Source organism: Dermacentor andersoni, chromosome 1 (assembly GCF_023375885.2).
Source record: "Dermacentor andersoni chromosome 1, qqDerAnde1_hic_scaffold, whole genome shotgun sequence".
In the NCBI taxonomy this organism is placed as follows: Eukaryota; Metazoa; Arthropoda; class Arachnida; order Ixodida; family Ixodidae; genus Dermacentor; species Dermacentor andersoni.
Window position 1 is genome coordinate 250214617 of NC_092814.1, and position 18869 is coordinate 250233485.

The window sequence follows — 18869 nt, forward strand, 5'->3', positions numbered from 1 at the left end:
TCCACCGTAGTGGCCAACGTCCACATATACAAATCTGAAATAAAGCAAGAAGTTTCAGTGTAGCCCATTTAGCATCTGATGTAGCACATGACTTTCACCTTGCTCCTGCTGAAGTCACTACTGCGTTCAAGTCTCGTAAAAGTGATATCTGCGCTGCATTATATTTTGACTAAATATACATGCCACACACAATCACAACCCAGATTACCATCTTAACATCTGCTGCTATTTGTGCAGAACCAAATATGTTTACTGTCAACCTGCGTGAGCAAACCATTGTAATCATACACCTGTCTACGCTATGCTCCTTAATTAGTCATGTAACTTACACCATTGAACTGTCCTCTTTTCTTTCAGTGCATACAATAGCACTCTCTTTCAATGAATATAATACACTCTTTTAATGATTCACAAGAAAAATGCACCATTAACGAGTAGTTTAACAAAAGTTTTGTTTTGCCATGAATGCACCATACCTATAATGGGCATCGCATGTTGCCATGAGGACTGTGCTGAACGACTTCTTGTAATTCAAGTTTCGTGACCCTGAATTTGCAGGACATTCAATGCTCACATGCTTTCCATCAATACATCCAATGCAGTTGGGAAAATTCCAGTCGACAAGCATGTCTGTGGCAATCTGAAAGAGTGATCGGGAGGCAATATGATATGAGACTGTGACAAAACAATAGCGTAGTAATGCATAAGGTAACCTTTAGTTGTCTTATGCGTTATGAGATGCCGGAGTTCAACACATTTGAAAAGTCGGTACGGAGGGGCATTGGGAAAGTCAGTAGCATAACAAATGGGGTAAAGAAAGGCAAGCTGGACGCTTGTCAACACTATAAACTCTCTCCGCAGTAACAAAACGGACTGCAGTGCACTTACTTTTTTCCATTCTTCTGCTGTTTGTGGAAATCTTACATAGATTGGCTGAAGTATTTCCCATAATGCAGCACAAGTTTCTCTTACGATCATTCCTGCCGTTGATCGTCCTTTCAGGAAGTTGAACGACAAACTTCTCATTGTGTCGCCATTTGCGAGAAATCTGAAAAGCGTATTCTCATCACATACGTCTCAAAGGATAAATGAGGAGGAGAGAGGGTGAGTTGCATCACACAGTGCTCATGCGGTATGTTTTACACAATATTTTCCGAGGGACTGCTGATCAGGCACTGTGACGGGACAGTACCGGGTCACGGACTTTCGGACTTACCTTACTGTCATGGCAAGTCGATCGTGTGCGGATATCGACCGCCTGAACGGAGTGTCCTGCCGCTCAATCACAGGCCGAACTAGGTGGAGCAGTGTGTCGAACGAGCTCGGCGGCATCCGAAGGAAGCTATAATCAAGAATCAAAGACAACATCACTATCACGTCACACACACGGCACACTACGCGTTTAAAAAGGTTATAATCACTCACTCTCGGAAGAAGCCTTCATCTCGGGCGCGCAGCCGGGGAAGCAAAACATTCGCTTTGCCCCTCAACGTCTCGGTAGCGCCAGCAGGGGTGCACCCAAAACCTTCGTCTGCGTGCCTCTTGCGCGCGCCGTCGTCGCAACAGCAGAGAACACACAATGACCAAAACGCTTATCGTCGTCAGAACATCGTCGTCTGCATCTGCCATTGCAGGAATCAACGCGAGCAGCGCGGTAGATGACGAGGGTCCAGGAGCTGGTATAACCAAGCAAGGAAAAAGCGCGCGACAACCGCGATATCGCGCCTATGCTCGCGCAGTTCGAGACAAGGCGAGATCAGGGGGAGGACACTCCCCGGTTCCGGTGGCACAGGAAATTGGCGCCATCTCTGTAATGGGCGACGCAAAAATCCGTTTCCCTTGCATGGCCTCGTAGATCGTCGCGCGCACGCGCGCCGATCCTGGTGGCCAAGCCCTTCCCCCCGCTCAACTCCTCTCCCTACGCCCTCTCTCGTAATACCCTCTCAACTCCCTCACTTTCGACTGTCTACGCGCCCGCGCCGCCGTGCCATCCCCGCCGGCCCGGCTGCTGCTTAGTCCACTACGTAACGCTTTATTTTTGTTATCTACTGTCATCGAGATGCGTGCGCTGCTGTGCGTTGACCGACGTGGCTAGTTTCGTCAGTTCTGTGGTCCTCGATAGCTGTCTGCTTGTGCTCCGCGATGTTTCACCTGTTTCACGACTCGTACCGCTCGTGCATCGTGCAGTGGTGCACAAATACCTCAAAAAGAAGTCCTGCAAGGTTGTTCCGGGTGCCTAAAGACAACAGGTGAGCGCTCAGACCCAAGGACATCAGAAGGCGCATGTACACGAACATAGCCCTGTCCATTTGTGTACTCCATGAGGCTCCGGACGTCGTTGCGCCTTGATTGTGCTACACTTGCCTCTTCCCGGTAGAGAAAGCTGACAAATAGATGTTCCTCCTCATTGTCACCTGGTCTGTGACTTGTGTTTTTCTGTGCCAAGTCTCATTCTGCAACTTCAGTAACTTGCCCAGCTTTCCAAACCGCCCTCAGTGCTTTTTCTGTGTATCACGTTCTACAAACCAACTAACAGCTGATAAATTACTGTTAGTGTTTGTGTACTATCTCAGTAACCCCCGATGGGAAAACCGCGCGAACAACCTTCATGTGTAGGCATGATACGCTCTTTTTTTCCTCTGGAAAGCATGAGCATTGCAAGTGTCCTACATGCAGACTTTTGCAGTTCGTGTTTATTATGCAAGGGAGAGCCCAGTAGGTACGACTTAGTGCCTTAAGCGACGTAATTTTATTGCTAAGCATTGCATTCGGGTAGAACGAAAAGTCGTGTTGGCTTGTTTTACCTGGTCTTTGATTGAGGAATAAGCCTTTCTGCGAATGTTTTCTGTGTGCTGCTGCAAAAGCCGACTATCTTCTGTTCCCTTTGCCACCGTTACTCAAGTTGTGGCCAAGTGCAAAATAATGTGATAATGCGTGTTTCAGTTTTTAGTACAATGTTATTTTTTTCTGCCATGTTTTTTTCAATTTGTTCAGCAGTAATGAACATGTCAAGCATTTCATATACTTTCGTGCAGATTTATAAGTAAGCTTTCTTTTGGTATGGCTCTCAATCAAACAATGTTAGCATTTTATTCTATCTTTCAGGTGTTTTGCGTGTCATTGTTTTTGCCATTACTAGTGAGTTTTCCCTTTTTATAGTTGTCATGACTATGTCATACACGTCGTCCAATTTTGTGCAATATCTTAGTGCACATATCAGGAGCTCGTCTACATTTAGGTCTTGAGGACGTTATATAAAATCTTGTATTTATATGTGTGTACATGAAATGGCCTTCGCGTTTTCTAGCACTTTCTTTTGTTATTTCACCATCTGTGAACTTTTGTCTTTAGTACTCTTGTAATGTCATGCACCTCTCACTTTTGCTCATTTTTTGAGCGTGTATCACACCACGTTGTAAGAAAAATCTCTTTTTGGAAACGAAGTGAATAAAGAGAGACTAAACATCTGTTGTGTTGGAAGTGGAATTTTTTTTTATGTCCCGGCACATGCTGGTATAATATAAGTATGGGCAAGACTGCGAGCGTGCCAACGCATAGCCCACGGCGCACCACGCGCCAGCTCGCAAGCAATGCCAATGCGCGGCGTAGCGCGCGCATTGCTTGCGAGCTGGCGCGTGGCGCGCGTTAACAAGCGCGCTATAAAAAAGAAGAAAAAACGCGCCGCTTACGGGTAAAAACAAAAAAAAGTGAGCGGCGCGCGCGGCATGGGGGAAAGGGAGTGGAGCGGGTCGGCATAATAAAAACAAAAAGGAAAGAAAAACGTTTGGGAGAGGAGGTGCCGCGCGGCTGCTGTTGCTGTTGCCATGACAACGTAAACAATCATGTGCGCCGCCATTTTGCTTAATGCGTCGCCCATTGGTTAGGGCCGTAACTGAAGGGGACCTTGGCGCTAGCGTCGAAAGAGCGTCTGCTCGAAAACGGCCAATGGGATGTATACGGAGTGTCCCCCCCCTGGCGAGATCAGCGCTGTCACGTGACTCCGCGGCGGCCGCCGCGCACACAACCGATGTGGCCTCCCTGCCGCGCGGCGTTCTTGCCACCGGCTGCGTGCCGCGCGCGTTTTGACGCCAGTGTGTCCGTACCTTCACAGAGTGCATGCCCGCGTCCCTCTCGGGATGGCCGCCAGTGCCGCCCCAGCTACAGCGCCGCTTGCACGGCGATGGGGGGAGAGCGGTCCCCATTGTTCCCGTCTCGCCCGACACTTTGGTCACGTGGGTCGCCTGAGCGCGACGGAGGGACGAGGCGGCTCGGGGAGCGGCAGAGCGGCTTGGAAGACGGAGCAGGGTGGTCGTGCACCGGGAGACAGTTGAAGATGTGGTCGGCAGGCTGAAACCTCCAGGCCGAAGTCTTCGCCATTCGACCGACAGACGGTGCAAGTCCGTCAGGATCTTCGGCAGCGAGGTACCAGCAGCCCGACGCTCTTCAGACCGCGATCTCGGCAAGCACGCCACAGTTAAGCCTCGTGTTCCGGCCCGCTCTCAGAACTTTCCGCCGGACTGTATTTTTCAATCGCGTTCAATCTTTCATTTATTTATCCATCGCGTGTTAATTCTTTTATGTTCTGTTAGTGTAGTGCATGCCGTATTTATTGTCGCGTGTATTTTTCATTTGTGTCGCGTATTTTGTTTGTTATTTCGCGAGAGTAGGATTTCCCACGTGGTGGGCTTAGTGTCGCGCGAGTGGCGTCAGGGCGTGAGTGGTGTGACCCGCACGCCTTCCGCGAGCTAGGACCCACTACTGGTAGTTTGTATGTTGTTGTTTTTTCCCATTATGTCTCGGACGTGATTTTATTTTATTAAATTGAACGTGTGGGTTGTACGTCGCCTCCCGTCTCATGCCTCTGGTTCACGGTCGATCAGTCGAACCCTCAATAAACGCACGCGGGGTGGGTTTGTTGTCGCCCCATCCCCTCCGGTTCGGAGAGTGCGAATTGCCCACCACCAATCCTTGACAGGCACGAAAGCAGCGTTCACGTTTACGTCTTTCCTTTTATCTCTCTGTTATGTGTTAAAATTACGTTTATATTCGCTTTCTGGATAAATTAAAGACTATAAGGTATTTCAGTACCAGTCCTGATGACGATATGGATGAGAGGACCAAATGGGTTTTCACTGCAAATGGCATTAAAAATGCGAATTATACAAAATGCACGAAACCATCAAGACCTTTACAGAAATGCTTAAACGCACATATCTTGCCAAATTTTGGTCATTAGCAGCGCCCGCTTTCGTCATAGTTCTAGAGCAAGGAATAGAAGCGCATGTTTACTTGGTACTGCTGCAATGATACTGTCACATTGCATTGATATATACAGCGACAAACAAGAAATACTACCAGAAGTATGAGTTGAAAAATTCTCTATCGGGCAAACTTGTGCCCAGAAAGACCAGGGGCGGTATTTTGTAAGAGTCCACCTAGTGGACTGTCCATTTCGGCCGCTGCTGATTGGCTAGGGCTGCTCGTCTCCTCCTCGCTCGTACAGCTGCATCCAATCAGCAGCGGCCGAAATGGACAGTCCACTAGGTGGAGTCTTAACGGTCACCGGCAAAAAGCGAAACAATCTACGGGTGACAATATCGAAGAAACTAGACTTTTAATGTATTTTTCTTAGCGTCGTACCACATACGCAGCCTAGTTTAATTTTGCTTCTTTAATATCAATCCACAGCCGTGTGCATGACTGTAGCTCACCACATTTTCTCCATAGCGTTATCTTAGCCTGAAAGGGCAGCTTTTACGGACTGCTTCGCACGGTCGTTGTGTTGTTGCCCGCGTCAGTTGTCTCGACACAAGCTCGCACCGCCTCTACATCAAGCGCATGCGCACACAGAGAACAGCACACATGGCATGCCGGATCTTCCTCTCGATGCGATGCGCCAGCCTCTTGCATATGAATTCCAAATAAAACGAGAGAAGGCGACTACATCCTCTCGTTATACCCACGCCCGGCGAGTTGAGCCGATGATCTTTCCTATAGTAGGATACAACTTTAAGAAGCAGCAGTTGGCAACCACGGCACGTGGACCGCGCGGGATTGTTACTGCGCCAGCCCATTGACCAGCCAATCACAGAAGCAAAGAAAATCTTCGTCATGAGACCATTTCAAAATGACGTCGTATTTGATACCTCCGGAGTCACTGCTGTTCTTGAAGTCTTTCCATCGGCGGAAGCGCCGAGGTGTGCAAGAGACACGGACAAAGTTTATGAAGTCTGAGCTTTTCACTCTTCAAAAGTCGACGGCACAGTTCGTTTCACTGCTGACCCCGTTTTACTCATGAAACTGAACTGCCAACTGAAGTGAAACTTGACAATAAATTGTTGCAGTGAAGCATGCATTTTATTCCAGTTCAATAAAGAATTAAGCTTTCACCGTTCCACTATAATAAACGAGTGAAAACGTACAAAATTGCGCGCTAATAATTTTATTCTTGTGGTTACCGCCTTATTTAGGTGACAGGGATAGTCCGAACTATTTGCAGTCTCGCGGAGGAAAAGCGGCTGGCGGTTGTAAGGGCGTTGGGGGAGGGGGGGGGGGGGGACTTCATGTATCCGACTGTAGTACATCATACCGTTTATACAGCAGCCGTGGTTGCTTCGTGGCTTTGGTGTTGCGCTGCTAAGCACGAGGCCGCGGGATCAAATTCCGGCCACGGCGGCCGCATTTCGATGGGGGCGAAATGCGAAAGCACCCGTGTACTTATATTTAGCTGCACGTTTAAGAACACCAGGTCGTCCATATCATTCTGGAGCCCCTCACTAAAGCGTGCCACAAAATTAGATCGTGGCTTTGGAACGTAAGAGAGAGAATGAAGAGGAAAGGCAGGGAGGTTAACCAGATATGAGTCTCCGGTTTGCTACCCTACACTGGGGATGGGGGATAGGGGTTAGAAAGATGACAGAGAGGAAAACGCCAAAAAAAGAAAAAGGAACGCGCACACATGGAGACACACACACAAAAGGCGTTCCAGTTAAAGTCGTTCACACAGGCCGGTAGATCGCAAGAAGCGCAAAAGCGCTTGCACGGCCTTCTTCTGCGACGGTAGGTCCTTTCGATGTTGTAGAATTCTTTTTTCGGATAGCGGTTGGTCGTCCAGTTGGTCAAGTTCGTGGCTAAGGCATGCCCTCTGTGGACTGTACTGCGGGCAGGCGCACAAAATATGGCCAATTGATTCTTCATGGCCGCAGTGGTCACAGGTTGGGGTGTCGGTCATCCCTATGCGGAAGGCATAGGCTTTAGTAAAGGCAACGCCCAACCAAAGTCGATATAAAAGCGTGGCGTCTCTACGGCGAAGCTGTGATGGCGCTGGAAGACTTAATGTTGGATCAAGTGAGTACAGTCGCGTATTTCTTAAATGTGGCTCATTCCATTGCGACGCGGTGCACTGCCGAGCAAGTAGGCGGAGCTTCCGTGCCGCGTCAATTCTAGAAAGCGGAATTGGGACGTGGCGCTCCTCAGTATGGGCTGAGCGGGCAGCGTGATCCGCCCGTTCATTGCCGATAATCCCGCAGTGACTTGGAAGCCACTGGAAGGTTATTTCATGGCCTACATCACTTATATGGTGTAACCTCTCTGTAATATGGAATATTAGTTGTTCGTGCGGTCCGCGTCGTAAAGGTGACAGTAGAGACTGCAGTGCCGCCTTCGAATCGCAGAATATTGTCCATTTGTGTGGCGGTTCATCACCAATGTGATAAAGGGCAGTAAAGAGCGCTGCGAGCTCTGCTACCGTCGATGTTGTCGCGTGGGTCGTCTTAAATTTGATTGTTGTAGCTTTCGCTGGTATGACGATTGCCGCCGCGGAGCTGCTTGGAAGGACAGATCCATCAGTGTAAATATGCGTAGAGTCACGGTAGTTCTCGTACAAATATAGTAGCGTGAGCTGTCTAAGGGCTGGTGATGACAGATCAGCTTTTTTCGAGATACCAGGTATTGCGAGGTTGATTTTTGGCTGAGCGAGGCACCATGGAGGGATCGAAGGTCTCGCAGCCGGAGTGAAACAAGCTGCCAATGATTCATCATATGCAGTTATCGTTTGGCTGAAAGATGTGTGTGGCCTGTCCGTTGGTAGAGAGGCTAAATGGTGACGAGGATTCCTGGCTAGATGCCTTATATGGGTCCTGAGTACTTCAATTTCAATGTGGGTCTTGACAAGGTGGTCTCTAGCGATTGCTATCGCAGCCACTGTTAAAGCACTCTGAGGCAGGCCTAGACAGATCCGGAGCACTTGACCCTGAAGACTTTGTATTGTACGTAGATTCGGTTTGCCTGTGTTGTTTGTTGCTGGCAAGCTGTATCGCAGAAATCCTAGAAAAAGCACCCTGTACAGTTGTAACATGGCACTAGGCGACATTAGGCGACATGGCACTAGGCGACTAGCGTCTTGCCAGCGAAAAACTTGAACAGGTGGCAGATGCCTGTCAACCGCTTTTTCACGTATGATATGTGTGGGCTCCATGACAAGCCCCTGTCGATTATGACACCTAGAAACTTGTATGATCGCACCCGTCGTATTATTTGGCCATTTATCATTACACTGTAGTTTGCCATGGGTTTGCGCGTAAAGGGCACTAGTGCGCATTTCTCGGAGGAAATTTCCAGGCCTCGATTACGGAACGTAAAACCTCATAATTTAACTATTTCTTTAGTTCCATTTATGCGAACGGGATCTAAAGCCGGCGGCGTCAGGACTAACTCGAACGATGAAGTGGCATCTGTAACTACTTTTGTCATGAACAAACATGACCTTGTGGGGATCGCACGCGCATCCCGATATCTCCTGAGCGGCCACGCGGTTATCACGCGATAATCACGTGCTCGCTCGCGGAGGGTAGCGGGGAGAGGGCACCTTCGCCGCTCCCGCTGCTCTTCGCGCCTGGCAGCGACGCCGCAGCCCAAGGCACCCCACCCCGTTCCCTCCTTTCCCTTTCTTGGAACCGGGGAGACTCCCTCTCCGCCGCTCGGGGAGAAGCGCTATTCCCCCGATGCACCGTTGTCTTTCGGCTGAAGAGCTTGCGACAGGCCGCATCTCAACTCAGCCGCTGAGACCGCCGCACGCCGTCCCCCTGTTGCGCCCGGCCTTTGTGTGCGACTGACCGCCCCAGGGCCCGAGCGCGGATCCACTCTGGGTGAGCTGAACCCTTATCAGCCTCTTTTGTGGTTCCCACATTGTGCGGTTTGTTTCACCCCAGACGTGCGGAATGCTCCGCCACTGAGGTTTTGTTTTGTGTTGTATTTGTATGTGTTGTGGCTGTTGTTGCCAGTTGGTATACATGTACTCTAAGGTGAATAAACACCTTAGGTCGAGACTCACCCTGTCCCCCCTGGCCTGAACCCGCCGTGGTCGCAACTCACTGCGAACCGCGGGTTAGGGGTCACAGCTCTGACTGCTAGGGCTGCTGCGAAAGTGCTAGCGAGCGACTGCCGCTCCATCGGCGCTGTGCGATCCAGAGAAGGGTCAGGTGCGCACGCGCGAGCCTGAGTAATACCCCTATATTTGGCGCCCAACGTGGGGCCAGAGGTGTGACAGATGAGTCTGTTTGTGTGAGTGATTGCCACTACACGAACGAACCATGGCAGCATACGGGGCTGATTTACAGCCGTTGTATACGCTGTCGCAGGTTGCTACCAACAGGCAACAATTCGAAGCGGCGGTAACTGCTACCGCTCAGTCATGCCCTGCGGCGAACATTAGCCCTGGGAATTTGATAAGCTTCGAAGAGGGTAGCGCTACACACGAGGCGCTCTCTCCGGCAGGATGTACCCTTGGAGGCGTGAGGCACATTACGCCGAACCCTTCACCAGAGTTTGCGGAGAGCATGGAGCCACTGCGGCACACTTGCTCAACGCGTTCCGCTCCTGTGCCAGGCATTACTGGCCAGAGCGAGCCTCAGCAGGCACTGTTGCACGATGCGATGCGCTTGATTGAGAGGTTGACAGGTGCCGTGCAGAACACTCTGCTGACATCTGCCGCAGCTGCTAGACCGAGAGTGAGGGTGGACTTACCCACCTACAGCGGGTATCATGATTCAGTTAGCGTCAACGAATACCTCGATCGCGTGCTGACTTACCAGCGCGCAACGGGGCTGTCCGATGGCGAGATACTGGAACACGTCGTACCAGTGTCGTTAACTGATCACGCTGCCCGCTGGTTCCGGCTTACTGGCTACCGGTCTAGCACGCTGGCCGAGTTCCGAGCGACCTTACGCGAGGAATTCCTGCCCACAGATTACGAGCGTCGTCTGCGGCGCGAGTTGGAGCTACGCACTAAGCATCCGGACGAATCCTTGCTCGAGTACGTAAGGGCGATGGACGAACTCTATCGTACCGCTGACCCTACTGCTCCGAACTGCGATAAGGTGGAGAGAGTCACGCGACAAGCTCATCCCACCTTCGCAGCGTACCTAAGAGGCAGCAAGTTCAGGGATTTGGATGAGCTGGCCTCGGAGGCAAAGCGCATACAGGCGGACATACTCGCCTCGCGCTCATACCGACCTCCACCCCCAGCGTCGAGGGCACTTGAGCCGCGATGCGCGTGGAACGGGGACACTTTTCGCACTCGTTCCGGTGGAGATGGTGCGGTTGCTTTCAGTGACGGACAACTGAGAAACGGTTGGGACTTATCTGACCGGGCTCTCGACCCGTACACTTATGCCATGCGTGCAGCACGCGCTGCCGATGGTCGAGGTATGCAGAATCGTGGTCGACATGCTGGCTCGATGATGCCAGAGCAGAGCGTGCCTGCAAGGGAGCAGTCGATAGAGAGGAACAACGGTCAAACGGCGCGAGGCACTGGACGCCAAGCCCGACAAAGGCCGGCTCTCCTCTGTTATCGGTGCAACCAGCCGGGGCACTTCGCCCGGGATTGCAGACAGCCTGCGAACCGAGAGCACGCGCTTTCGGGAAACGAGCGGGGCCACCGGTAAGCAACGCTGCATGGCCGGCGGCGGTTACAGCGGTGCGAAGTGAGACACATGAACTCCTTGCCCCGCTGGCTTGTCGTTTTGGATTACCCAGCGACACGCCAGCGCCGCTCATAGAGGTTACAGTCGCCCGGCGCAGGTTTTTTGCGCTGTTAGACACAGGAGCAAGCGCTTCACTATTTGGCGACGAGGTGTGTGAACATCTCCGTCGGAACGCTATCCGACTGAGAGAGAGTAATGTGACCTTCCGACTGGCCAGCGGCACGGCACACGCGAGCTGTGCTGCCAGGCTTGTGGTGCGGTGGGAGAAACGGGTGAGGCGACAGCGCCTCGCTCACCTTCCCGGCCTGTCGGTTCCTATAATTCTTGGTAGAGACTTCCTCGCCAAGACGGGCATTGTTATTGACGTCTGCAACGGAGGATATAGGGAGCGAGCATGTGGCACCCTGAAACCTTTCGTTTCATTTCAAAAAGCGTCAGAGACAACTTCGTTCGATGATGCTTCGCGCGCAGACCGACCAAACGATTGCCCGAAAAGGTCCCTCAGAACGGTTGCGGCCGGGTCGAAATGCCGTCCGGCCAACCGCACTGAGAAAAGAGGCGCGGAGGGGAACTGCTCCCCTCCCGCACAGCCCATAACCCCCGCTGCGGTGGCAGACTGTGCCGCAGTGAGGGGCGAACGATACCACCCGCTGCTGGACGACTCAAGCAGTTTGTCGGGGGAAGAAAAGGCTCGCCTCTCATCGCTTCTGACTGAATATGACGCCGTATTCACAGAGCGGCCTGGTTGCACTACGCTATACAGGCACAAAATTGAGACAGGCGACGCCTCTCCGTGGAAGTGTAATCCTCGGCCGGTGAGTTTGGCTAAAAGGAAAGCACTAGACAGCGCTCTGGACGAACTGCTCGATACAGGCGTTGTTGAAAGGTCGGACAGCCCATGGGGTTTTCCTGTGGTGTTGGTTCCTAAAAAGGATGGGACGCCCCGCCTTTGTGTTGACTATCGCCGCCTGAACGAGGTGACACGCAAGGACGCATATCCGCTTCCTAGCATTCCCTCGATCGTATCCAACGTTGGCGGAGCGAAGCACTTCACTACGCTCGATGCAAGCAGAGGATGCTTTCAGGTGGAGGTAGATCCCTGTGACCGAGAGAAGACTGCCTTCACTTGTCACAGGGGACTTTTCCAGTTTACCCGTATGCCATTCGGACTTGTCGGTGCGCCTGCGACTTACCAGCGCCTGATGGACCGTGTCTTGGGTGACGCAAGGTGGCACCATGCTCTTGCTTACCTGGACGATGTTGTGGTATACTCGCGTACCTTTGATGGGCACTTACGCCATCTCAGGGACGTGTTGGAGCGTCTGAGGTCTGCGGGGATAACGCTAAACCCGACCAAGACCCAGATCGCAGCAACCCGAGTAACGCTACTGGGTTTTAAACTTGATAACGGACGCCTTCTGCCGTGTGATGACAAGGTTCAGGCATTATTGAACTTCCCGTCACCGGCAGACATAGGCGGACTGAGACGCTTTTTGGGGCTGGCGAACTTCTATCGACAGTTCATCCCAAACTGCGCTGCACTGCAAGCCCCCTTGACAATGCTGTTGAGGAAAGGTGAGCAGTGGAGGTGGGGTCCCGAGCAAGAGGAGGCACTGCGCAACCTCGTAAAAGCGCTCGTGGAAACCACCGAGTTAAGGCTACCAGACTTGAACAAAGAATTTGTCATTCATACGGACGCCAGCGACCTTGGCCTAGGAGCGGTTTTGCTCCAACAGCACGAAGGTAGCTTGCGCCCGGTAGCTTTTGCCAGCCGCTCTTTGACTCCCGCAGAGAAAAATTACTCCGTGACCGAAAAGGAATGTCTGGCGATCATTTTCGCTGTCAAAAAGTTTGACTACTATGTTGATGGAGTCCCATTCATAATTGAGACCGATCATATGGCACTAACTTGGCTTAGGCGCTTAGGAGAGCCGAGCGGCCGGCTCGCGCGATGGGCACTTCTCCTGCAGCGATACGATTTTACCGTTCGCTACAGGAGAGGAAAGAACAACGTTGTGGCGGACGCACTTTCGCGCGCGCCCGTTGACTGTGAGAAGAGTAACATTACTACTCAACTCACCCCGCCCGAAACTGAGCTTGAGAGCGGACTAACCGCTGCGACGATTGAGGGTGTCAGGAGGGGTAACATTAATACCCATCGTGACTCCTCAGTGACTCAGCCTAAGAGCAAAGTAACTGCTACAATGCTCGACGGCGCTGGTCCCGAAGGAAGGGCAGACGAACCCCCTTCGCAGGACGAAAGCGTGAACCACTTGGACTGCGTCAGTTCAGTGGGGAGCGTGTTCGGCAGAAAGGAGCTGTTAGAGGCACAGCGGGAGGATCCGTTTTGTAAGAAAGTGTTTGAGGGGCTCCGGGAGCCCGGCGGCGCGGCCGCGGCGCACATGGACGCAGCTGGTATTGCTGTGGGTGCGCGGCGCTCCGAAACAGCTGGTATTGCTGTGAGCGCGTTGGATTCCTACCTGCTAGACTCTGACGGCGTCCTGCTGAGATACATCCCCGCGGAGAAGGATACACATGAGTCCTTCAAAGCGGTGATTCCACGCACGCTGAGAGGAGCACTTTTACGCTACTTTCACGATACGTGCCTGGCTGAGCATGCAAGTGGCCCTAAGACTTATCTGAAGTTGTGCCGCTTTGCTACCTGGCCTGGAATGAAGCGGGATGTGATGCGCTACGCCCGCTCTTGCAACGTGTGCCAACGCGTGAAGCCGCGTGGTGGACGCCCACCCGGGCTCATGCAGCCGATCAATAGCCGAACACCGTGGCAAATTGCGGCATGTGACGTCATGGGGCCTTACCCCAGGACACCGAGCGGGAACCGATTCCTTCTCGTAGTCACAGACCATTTCAGCAAGTGGGTGGAACTGTTCCCCCTAGCGGAAGCTGACGGCACGCGTGATCATGGGAAAGCTGATCGAGGTGTTTACACGATTCGGCTATCCTGAGCAGTTGATAACGGACAATGCGTCCTACTTCACTGCCAAACTCTTCGTGGACTCTTGTGCAGCTCTCGGCATTAAGCACAGGAGAACAACCACGTACCATGCCCAGGCGAATCCCACTGAGCGTGTGAACCGCAACATCAAGCACATGCTCGTTGCATTTGCGGGGACGCACAATGAGTGGGACGCTTGTCTTCCTGAAATTGGATTTGCTATCAGGTCGACAGTGAATCGATCGACTGGGTATACACCCGCCACCCTCAACCTTGGGAGGGAGCTGTTGAATCCGGTAGAACTTACTCTACAGGAACGAAGCAGCACGGAACTGGTTGTTTCGTCGGCACGCGCCGATTATGCGACTGGGCTGCGCGCGAAGGTAACGGAGGCTTTACGAAAAGCGCGACGGAACCTGAGCACTGCACGTGCCGAGCAGAAAGCGCAGTACGACCGCTCTCATCGGGAAGTTCACTACAAAGTGGACGACCTGGTGTTGAGACGGAATCACGTCCTGAGCGACGCCAGTAAGAAATTCTCAGCTTCTCTGGCGCCGAAATGGACAGGACCGTACCGGGTGCGAGAGACTGTCTCTTCGCTCGTGTACAGGCTGGCGGACTTGAAATTAAGACCGATCAGCCGACCGGTGCATGTCTGTGATCTCAAACCCTACTACAACAGAGGGAACGAGTGGCCCGAGGAGAACGCTCTCCCGCGCCCGCAGGCAGCGGCATCGGGTGGCACAGCTCGACGTTCGAGCCCAGTGCGGCGTTATAACTTGCGATCTCGGCAGAACTAACTCTGTCCGGTTCGCTGAGGCTATTTTATTGCGCGCGATATTGGACGGAATGCTCCTCCGATGTCTAGCATGCAGGCTTCCAGAGCGAGCACGCGCTTTCTCTTCGGAAGAAGCGAGAGGGGCTAACAGAATTGTCGCAGCAGCAGACCGCCCGTCGGGAGCCGTGCAACAACCTTCAAGGAGAGAACACCACGCGCGCTCGTCGAGGTCAGACGTGCCTAAACACTGCTCCACAGCACGTACGTCGGCCCGAACCACCGCCCCCAGCCGGGGGCCCCCGAGGCACCGCGAGCGGCACGGCTCGCCCCGACACCCCGACGACTCCGGCTCCCCAGCTCCGGAGAGACGCTCAGCCGTCGAGCTAAGCCTCACTCGGACTCCGCCGGCGACGCCAGCCGTTAACATGGAAGTAACGGTTGAAGGCCACACCGTAACCGCACAAGAGCTCCAGTCAGACGATTGGACACCAGTTCTATATAAAGCCTATGCCTCCCGACCGGCCAATTCGTCGAAACCACCTCAACGCTCAGACAACGCTACCTCCGAGGCAGCAAACCCGAACGCCAGAAACGCGGCGCCCGACGCAGCAGCCGCAACTAGCAGCAGCAAGATGCCGGCCCGCCTACCACCTGCGACCAAGGAGGCTCGCCTCACAGTGCAACGCAGCAAGCAACTGCCGCCACTCCCACCCAACGCTATTAGAGTGGTCGTTCGCCCGCGAGGTGAAGTACGACTCCTAGACATCCCAACACCTCGACTCAGTAAGGCAGTGCAGACCCAGCTCCAAATCACTCTACCGGACGACTTCTGCCTTCGCATCCACCCGACCAACAATACTTTCACCATGGCAACAACACATTCCCCAACAGCCGAGACTCTGAAGACGCTGACCTCCCTCACCATTGGAGACCGAACCTACCCGTGCGCAGCTTACGTGGCAGCCCCACCTGGGGCTACCAGAGGAGTCATCACAAACGCCTATGACGACGAGACCCCAACGCAACTCTACCAAGACCTGGTCAGAAGAAATCCAGAGCACACCATATTAGCAGCCCGACGCATGGGAAAGACGCACTCCATCCTAATCACCTTCGACGCAAGCGCAGTCCCGAACTCCATCAAATACATGGGAGCCATCCACCGCTGCACCCAATACCGCGGCAGTCCGGAAGCCTGCACAAATTGCAGACAACCGGGTCACCGTCATGACGTATGCCCAAGCCCCAAGACCAATCTTTGTCCCCGCTGTGGAATACAACATCCGCAACAAGAACCTCCTTGCACGCCTAATTGCATTCTGTGCGAGGGCCCTCATCTTACCGGCACGGGATCCTGCAAGGGACGAAACCTTCACCAGACACGGAAACAGCCGAGCCACCCACAAACGCGGCATCAAGAATTGATCACATCCGGGGACAATTTTCCCCAGTTGTCGCCCAACCAACACAAGCAAGCCTGGACAGCGCCGTTGAAGCAAGCCTGGGACACTCCCCTCTCTTCTCACAAGCACATGCCATCCATGACAGCGACTCCCAATCTACAACACGCCCTTGCAAAATCCCAGGAGGAGGCAGCGGCGGCCAAAGCAGAAGCTACAGCAGCCCGGAAAGAAACCGCCGCCCTTCATCAACATATCGCCAAACTGGAAACCCAGATAAGTGCTCTTGCCTCTGGATCTCCCATTCCACCTGCCCCCGCTCCTGCCGCATCCCAGCCTCCCACCCCCAACCCACCCATCGCCCATACCTTACCCAGTCACTCCAACCCTACTTCCTCTCCTGATTTGCTAGCAATGGAAGCTGACACCGAACCCTCCGCAAATTCAACTCCATGCACAGCACCCACTCCCTCCACCGCTACCTTACGAGACGACATCCCAACCCTGCTTGAGTCCTTCGCTGCTCGCTTTGAGGCAAAATTGCAGGCCGCTATTACTCACATCAACCAGGAATGTGCAACCCTCAAAAACGCGGTAATCCACATAACACAAGACAATACTGCTTTTAACCAACGATTAGACGTGCTAACCCAATGCTTCTCTGACCGATGTAGCGATCTTGAGTCCCAGCTCAATTCTTACTCAATCGCCCTCCCGAAGCGGGACCCCACCCCAAATAGACGCAAGAAGGCTAAAGCAACGGAGGGAAACGACAACCCTACGCCTGTCATAGCTCACGACCCCCACCCCCCTGTTATTCCTTCCCCTGCTATCGACTCTCATGATGGCAGCTCCAAACCATAATCTTACACTCTGGCAGTGGAACTGCCGGGGCTTTCGCCAGAAGCGTCATGTGGTCCACCAACTGCTGTCCTGCGCAACGGGGCCCGACATCCTTGCCCTGCAGGAGCCCTCCAACCCACTTACCCTTCCTGGCTATACTCCTATTCTGCCCACATCCCCCCTACCCTCTCGGGTAGCGTTTCTAGTTAGTCGCTCAATCACCACCATCTCCCATACCCTACCGATTCAAGACATTGATCACCTTCTAATTGAGCTTGTGCCGCAACACGCTCGAGCGAACAGTCTCTTCATCTTAAATGTATATAGCCACCCAAAGTGCCTACAAAGCAACTTCGAACGCCTCTTTACACTTGCGAAGCGCATAGCAAACAAGTGCCCCTTACTCGTCGTAGGAGACTTTAATGCCCCGCATACGGCCTGGGGTTACCCGCATGACACACCGAAAGGCCGTCGTGTGTGGTTAGCAGCGCAACAAGCCGGTCTCTCTCTACTCACCGACCCTACCTCTCCTACACGCACGGGAACCAGCGTCTGTAGAGACACTACGCCAGACCTTACGTTCGCACATCGCCTCCCTCACGCCACATGGTGCAACACACAAGAGAATTTGGGTAGTGACCATTGCATCATCGAAATTCTCTTAAACATTCAACTACCCCGCAGACCTCCCAGAGGCTCCACTTTCACGAAGTGGGACTCTTTCCGATCATATAGAGCAGCCCGCACCTCCACCCCCATCAAGGACATCACCGAATGGACCAAACAACTACAAAGTGATGTCCGACTCGTAACTCGTCCCCTATGGGAGGACTACACCAGCGACACAGTTGACTCCCACCTCCTACATTTATGGGAAGCTAAAGCAAGCCTAGAACGACGCTGGCAAAGGCAGCGTTGGAACCGGACACTTAGACGCCGCCTCGCCCGTCTCAACAAAGAGATAGAGACACACGCAGCGACTCTTTCACGACAAAACTGGGAGTCACTATGCAACAAGCTAGATGGCAATATGAGTTTACCTCAGACTTGGAACCTCTTTAGACACTTAATAGACTCCACACAGTCTAAGACTACACAAAGACACAACCTCACCAAACTCATACATACTTCCGATACACCTCCAATGGAACTCCTCCAAGAACTTCGAAATCTGTACTTCCCCACACACCCTCCTTTAACACACACCGACTATGCAGGCCCCCCTAACGACTTCCTCGACCAACCCATTACAGAAGCAGAAGTTCAGGCTGAACTCCAGAGACTTAACACGTGCTCAACCCCCGGTCCGGACGGGGTAGATAACAAGGCACTCCGGAATCTCGACGCTGAATCCATTGCGGCCCTTACCGAATACTTTAACGGGTGCTGGCAAAAGGGCACCCTCCCATCGCAATGGAAAGAGGCCAAAGTCGTCTTCATACCTAAACCCGGGAAACCTCTGCTCACCTCTAACCTCAGACCCATCTCTCTGACATCTTCGGTGGGCAAACTGATGGAACACGTACTCCAGACCAGGCTCTGCCGTTACCTAGAAAGCAATGATCTGATGCCCACCTGCATGTATGGATTTCGTCCTGGACTTTCCACACAGGACGTCTTCCTACAGCTAAAACATCACATTCTAGATTCCCAAACCAATGACACCAAAGCTATTCTAGGTGTGGATCTTACTAAGGCATTTGACAACGTTACACACTCTGCTATCCTACAAAACCTTACAACCTTGGGAGTCGGAGCCAGGATGTACAACTACATCCGAGACTTCCTCAGCCACCGCACAGCCACACTTACTTTCGGTGACCACAGCCTCCCAGGTATCACACTCGGGGCACGAGGTACGCCCCAGGGAGCCGTCCTTTCCTCTATATTATTCAATATAGCACTCCTTC